Genomic DNA, 7622 nt, shown 5'->3' with positions numbered 1-7622 from the left:
CCGTGAAGTGCCAGAGGCCACTCAAAGTGGCTCTGTTGTGCCTAAAGTTGGTGGCAAAAGAAAAAGGAAAATTCAAGAGACAACAAGCAGGCCTGTTACTCGCTCGCAAAAGGAACAAAAAAAATAAATGTTATAATTCAGAAAATATGTGTTTGGCCTTGTTTTGTTGACTTCAGATTATCTAATTACTATTGTATGTATGCTGAAGACTGTGTTGTTTCCAAACTTTCAACTATGTTCTTGTACACGTGAAGTTTTGGAAATGTTAACACTCATAATTAATTGTGTTATAAATATTTATGTTGTAATCGTCTGTTCAGTAATGGTCCACCAGGAGCCAGTTGCTAAGTTTAGAGAAGCTGCCATTGACTTTGCAGCAAAACATTGCATTTGGGTGTGTTAATTGATGTAAGAATTGCATATGCATATTAGTCACATGCAATTATTAAAACACCTAAGTAAGTGCAAACATCTTTCTTGTACGTGTACAGCAGGATTATGTGTAAATTATTACTTACCTTTGCCTTGCTTGGCCATTGTAATTTTGTCCTTTAATCAGTTGTGTGTTCGTTTCTATAACATCTCAGAATGTATAATAATATATATACACACACACACACTGAGTGAGTGTGAGTGTGAGTGTGAGTGTGTGAGTGTGTATATATATATATATATATGTATATATGTGTATATATATATGTATATATGTGTATATATATATATATGTATATATGTGTGTATATATATGTATATATGTGTATATATGTGTGTATATATATGAATATATGTGTATATATGTGTATATATATATGTATATATGTGTATATATATATATATATGTATATATGTGTGTATATATATGTATATATGTGTATATATATATATATATATATATATATATATATATATATATATATATATATATATATATATAGTACTATATAAACTGGTATACACAAACTAATACACTTCATGCTTCCTTGTGAAAGCACACTATTTTAATAATACAGGCCTAATGTTTGAGAAATATCCTAAGTATGAGACTCTAACAGTATTGTGCTTAAACAAATGTTTATTACTTAATTCAATCATGTTTCTCACCATTTAAATAGGTTTCATACAAGGTATACTTAATGCCATCAATGTTGTGTGTACTCCTGCAATATAAAAAAAAAAAAAAAATATTATATATAAATATATATATATTTTTATAAGAGATATATTTATATATATATATATATATATATATATATATATATATATATATATATATATATATATATATACACACGTATTTAAACTCATGCAGACAGGGAGTTAACCAGACTTTCACATACACACAGAAATGTAAGCGGGGAAAAAACATTTCTTTTTGCAGGTGTGTTTTTACTGATATGCCTGGCTAAGAAATATTTTCACACACTGGTCTTTGTTAGTTTTCAAAAAAACACTATGTGAACGCATTCACAGTCTAGGGATGTTTTTCACAAACGAGATAAAAGAAGGAGAAATGTTTCTCCCACAGTCCCATATCACGAACCACAACTGTTAACCCAATTAGACAACCAAATCCAATTGGCGTTTGAAATAAGGAGTCAAAGTAGTTACTTTTGTTGACCTTGACAAGGAAAAACAGGAGTTTGTTAGCCATTCAGCACATTCATTTTGATGAGCAAATAACACAGACCTGCACACAGCTTTTGTGCTACTCAGACATGGCTGATGAATTCGTTAACAATATTAATCCCCTTTTAGGGTATAAGTACATGATCTGTGAAGCCATCTTGAACAGTCGCGGACAGAAAGCAAGCACACGCCAAATCGATGATTTCATTCGAGCAAAATATCCTTATTACCAAGACCGTAAGCATGCACGGAATTTTAATTCCTCAATAAGATTCACTTTATCAAGTAATGACTTTTTTGAACGTGACCAGGATAAGCTACAACACACCTATGGTTTCTGGAAGATTGCCCCGGAAAAACAATTTATCCTGAAAGACGGCACTTATATTGTCGTGAAAGGCATATTTATTCCTAATGGCAATAGCAATGTATCCGCTACTACTGATCCGTTTGAATCGATACGTGCTGCAATATCTGCAGCCTCCATTCCTGAAACCCACATTGTACAAGAACAAAAGTACTATGATTATGTACCAAGCCTTTCAGCTGAAATTGCATTGGAATGGGAACCGGAAGAAATGAACCTACCTCCCGACCAATTATTTGAAGAAAGCAGTGGCGATTCCTATGAGCGCATCCTGGAGGAGATATGTGCCATACTGGATTCAGCGGTTGGGTTAAGCGTGGATGAAAATGGCTTGCATTTCTGGAGCGACCAGTTGCAGCCAGGCGAAGAGTTAATTCTAGAAGAATGGTAAATATAACAATCGTTATGCGTTGACTCTGCGTTTAAATTTTTTTTTTTTTTGTAACCACCATTTTCACTTTCAATGCGTGGATACAGCGTAACATTGCAGACTGCATAACATGTAGCGATCACAAACAAATTGTTTCCTAATACAATATAGTAGGACCTGAAAGAGTAGTACACATTGCTGACGGAATAAATATACGTACTTTCCTATCCCTTTAAACATATTAGCAACATTTTACCATTACTCTAACACATACCTGTTTTGTTATCATGCAACATCTACAACATTGAAAACCGGGTCCACCACGTATGACGTGGGACCCTTGTCATGGGCCAAGGCGTCCTTAAAAAGGATTAGTGATGTAAGTCCCGCCCCCAAGCGACGTGCGCGCCTCAAAGCCTATTGGCTGTCATGTTTTGTTATAGTAACGGTAACTGCAGTGTGTGATGCGTGCGGCTCAGTGTTTGTAGGCGTACCCTGGGCGTTAGCCGAATGTTAATTGAGTGGGAGGAGTGTTAGCGTGCGTTTCACGCTGGCTTAACATGACGTCACACGTATTGCATTTGCGCATTGTGTTATCGGCCGTGCTTTCTGTTCAAACACGTCTGTTTAAAAAGAATACAGATGTACTCGTTTAGAACGAATGTAGTTTCGTCTTCATTGTATTTGAAATAAAGATGTTATGTTTACTGGTATTTTCAACATGTATTGAACGCACAACGTACGCTTTGTTTTGCGCATGCGCTAACAGTTAGTGGAGCCAAGCGTGAAGTGCGTGCGCACACAAAGATGTGCGCGCACATCTTTCAGTATACAGGCAACGTTCACTTCTTATACATAGTTATGCCTGCTACAAATTTAAAGAAACATTACATACTGATGAACAGTTTTACTTCTAACATATAAGTGACTGACGTGTGTATCTACACAATCATATAGAGCTGCGTAACGCGTTGTCACGGATGCATATCTAGTAAGGTGCCATCTTTGACCATCATGTGTTTGCTGTATTTCAGAGATGTCGGGGAAGATACAATCGGATCAATGTATGATTTCAGAAGAGTCTACCTTTATATGAGATGATTGTGAGGAGGAGCCACCGACTACTATACTACATATGGAACTAATTTTATATTGCTTGCAGCGCTTATTAACAAACAATTAAAAATGTGATACCCTTATGCCTATATTGCATAAGCACTTAATTAACATAATGATGTTGCAAAAGAGTGCCTCGTGAATTTTTATTGAGTGTTCTTTAATGACTACTAACATTTTATGACATGGTGTGTTTTATATATAACAACCATTCCCACTCTGCTAACACATTTGTGTATTCTAATATGTAATGGAACGTATGACTGTCGAAACTATGTAACAATAATAATAATAATATGAGCATGTTCATGTATAGGGCTGCTAGTTGTACGCAGCGATTTACAGACACATGTTTCAGCCTGAGGTCCCTGGCCCGTGGAACGTACAAATGTTTTTTTGCCGCATGAGGCACAGGGAGATAAAGTGACTTGGCCAAGGTCACAAGGAGCCCACACTGGGAATTGAACCAGACTCCCCTGCTTCAAACTATCAGTGCCAGTGTGTGTCTTTACTCAGTGAGCCACTCCTTCTCCCAATGTAAAGGACACTTACAACCAAGTAGCCATTTATTTTTAAAATCTCTTGTTACATGGGTATGTAGATAAAATGGTTTGGGACTGTAGCAAATAATGTTACTGGCCAGATGTTATGGTCCCCTCCAATGCATGATGTTCTGAATATGACATCACCATCATGTTATGAAGTACGTTTCTGTGTATATTTCATTAACCTAACTAACTATAGTTTACTGTGTTTATTAATCGTTTAGAAATACATAGTATAGTCAATATGATGATATAAGCTACCATAATAAAGCTGGTGTTATCATTTGTCGGTGTTATACATGGATCCTACACCAATTGATAGAGACACAAACAGTTGTCTTAAAAAGTGTGTCTATGCTAGTGATGAATGTGCTCCCGTAAGTAAACAAATAAGTACAGTTATCCCCTTTTCTCCAACCACCTCTATATTACATTAATGGAAATTATAAGGAAACATACATAAAATGTGATGAAATGTGAGTAATCATTTTGTAATACAATGCACATGAAAGCTCAAGAGTAGCTAAATGCATATACATGATACAGAAAGTACATATATGTAACATTTGTGTTTAAACCAATATGTTGGGTTTTTAGTTCCAATAATTATAGGAAGATTGAGGTAGGCACATCTTATGAGAGATGTCAGCAAATATACATACCATGATCAGTCATACTGGAGATATACCTATAATGCAAAGGAACAATATATAAATTGCAAACATTGACATGCCATCTTCAGTACCGTAAACAACACAGCAAAGTGTGTATTTGGTGTTAAATGTACAACACCATGTATATTTCATGACATTCAAAATGTAAATCAGCCTGGTGTACACATCATCTGGATGTACATGTTACACTGCACCAATAACATTGTATGTAAGCATACTAGAAGCATGAATGATTATGGGCATAATATGTGTTTTGTCTTAGCATAAGGAATAACACAATGCTAAAATATTATTGCTTTGTTACCCAAGTTGTATTCACATACACACAACTAAAGTACAATTGAAGAGGGATTATATAACCTGTGCAACAATAACATACCGGTGCCACATCCCTTTGTTCACACAGCAGAGAAAAGAAAGGTGTGCAACCCATATTCATCTGTGTCCTAACAGAAGGTTATATAAAGAAACATTATTGTTAATATAACATAATTAAACTATAAAAGTAGTACTAGGAACATATGAGTTTGTACTTACAAGAAAAAAATGAATTGATGAGATTCTGTCGTGTCTGGCCACCACTGGCTGTTTGTTCATTTTCAGCAGCTACATGGGTGGGATGCTCGTCTACCAAAGCCTCAGCTAGGTCTGACTGTACATTGTGCCTGAGTGCAACATTGTGCAAAATGCAACAGGCAAGGATAATATCAGACACTTTTTGAGGCTTGTATAGAAGAGCCCCACCAGTTCTGTCCAGACACCTAAACCTGGTCTTGAGTAGGCCAAATGTCCTCTCTATAACAGATCTTGTAGATATATGGGCTGCATTGTACCTGTCCTCTGCTTCAGTTTGAGGGTTTAGCACCGGAGTCAAGAGCCACGGCCTAATTCCGTATCCTGAGTCACCTATAATGAATGGAGCACACATAAGCTGACATTAGTGATCAAATTGTACAATGCCAACATTCCTAAATCAACATGTGTTTTGTGTTAGAACATGTAATTATGTACTCACCCAGCAGCCAACCAGGTTCAAAATGTCCCTCTTCGAACGCATGGAAGACTGAAGAGTTCCTCAGGATAGAGGAATCGTGACTGGAACCAGGGAACTTGGGTACCACATGCATTATCCTCATCGTGGCATCACATACCACCTGTACATTGAGTGAATGGTAGTGCTTCCGATTGCGGTACACATGCTCACTCTGACTAGGTGCAATCAAAGCAACATGTGTGCAATCGATTGCACCCAGCACACATGGTATCCCTGCTATATTATAAAAGCCAGTCCTGACTTCCAGCCACTCTGTCGCCTCTGTAGGAAAATGAATATAATTCCTAGCGCGTCTATTGAGTGCATAGAGAAACTGGGTCAAGGCCCGCGAGAATGTAGATTGCGAGACCCCGCCCACTATGCCCACAGTTGTCTGGTATGACGCGGAAGCAAGATAATGTAATGAGCACAGCATTTTAACAAGCCCAGGGACTGCACGACCTCTGGCTGTGAAAAAATCTAAATCCCCCCTTATCTCCTCATAAAGAGCTAAGATTGCTGCTGAACTCAAACGATAGCGACTTACAATCTCCTCCTCACTCATCCCATCTAACAGGGTTCTCTCCCTGTACAGACGCGGACGAGGCACAAGTTGTCTCCTCTGTCTTCTCCTCTGATCTCCTGTCCCTCTACCTGTCCCTCGGCCTGTCCCTCTCCCTGTCCCTGTCGTATCCGCGTCACTGTCACTGTCCCTCGGTGTGTCCCTCCCTTGCCCTATATGATTGTCTTCATCATCAAGCATGTCATAGAAAAGAATGTTCCTCCGTCTCCTAAACATTCGCAACATTTTGAAATGAGTAGCTGTGAATGAGCAGGTAATGTGCGTCCTTTAAATAGGTATGTGATGATGTCAGGTGACATAGTAAAATGCAAGGTGTTACATTAACATAATAAAGTACTTCTGTGGCAAGCTGTGTGCACTTGTTGTTCTAAGTATTTGTTGTGTGTATTCTGCAGGGAATGATGATATTTGGCAATGATGTGACGTGAAGCTTTGTACAAAGATTGCTTGCAAATAAATAGTTGCATGTGCAATGCATGTAACACTTGTGAACGCAAGAGTCAGTCATGTAATGAGACAAAAAGGCTGAGATTGACGTGGGAAAAGTTTTGTGTAACATGTGTAATTATCCATGTTATTGTGACATGTTGGCAACAATGAATAGTCGTGTGCATATGCATGCATTTGTGTAAGGAGGATAGTTGGTATAGAATGAGTTTACAAGGTGTCCCAATGATGAATTACTGTACATGTGTGTATAAGTTAGGTTGAAGTGCTTGTAATGCAACGGTTACAATGTAAACATGCAATGTGATTGAGCGTCCAATAAGTGACGTCATGAAAATAGGGAGGACCCAAAAGTATATGTAAACATGAGAATACAGATGTACATGAACGTTTAAAGATGCGTGTCACATTACAAGCATTGTGTAATGTAAAGGAAGATGAATATACTGTGTATGTGTGACATGTGTGACATGTGTGACATCATGTAAATAATTGTCGCTGAGTTGAGTAAAATGTGTGATATGATGTGAGGTTCTCCTTTAAGAGTGTAGTATAGTATTTTCCCTTGCCACATCATCACATGATGAGTAATGTGACCCGCAAATGCTGAAAACATGTAAAAGTCGAATGTTATGCAAATAAGACACATCAGCTGTGACACAATGCAGGGAATGCCCCCACACTGTAATGCAAATCCCCCTTGTATTGTGAGCAATGAAACGTAAACAGTACTATACTGTTATACGTCCCCGCTCCATTGACTCCATTGATGTACAGAAGATTTTTTTTTTCTAAGTGCCGTTCCGGCAGCCTTAGCGATCGTTCTCCCGTCCAAAATGCCAACTTTAGTTGGCGGGAGAA

The 7622-nt window shown here is 37.7% G+C and overlaps 1 long non-coding RNA gene across 1 annotated transcript; it reads right to left on the bottom strand.

Moving 5' to 3' along the window:
• Nucleotides 1-5002: 5002 nt before the first annotated feature.
• LOC142494403 (uncharacterized) lies at nucleotides 5003-5973 on the bottom strand. Its single transcript, XR_012801419.1, has 3 exons — nucleotides 5714-5973; nucleotides 5236-5604; nucleotides 5003-5144 (listed from the first exon to the last, which is right to left on the bottom strand). It is a non-coding gene; the product is annotated as an uncharacterized LOC142494403 (long non-coding RNA).
• Between the last annotated feature and the right edge of the window lie 1649 nt (nucleotides 5974-7622).

The sequence above is a fragment of the Ascaphus truei genome, chromosome 5, assembly GCF_040206685.1.
Source record: "Ascaphus truei isolate aAscTru1 chromosome 5, aAscTru1.hap1, whole genome shotgun sequence".
NCBI classification, from domain to species: Eukaryota; Metazoa; Chordata; class Amphibia; order Anura; family Ascaphidae; genus Ascaphus; species Ascaphus truei.
Note: the sequence above shows the minus strand (reverse complement) of the source record. Positions and strands in the feature narration are given on the sequence as shown.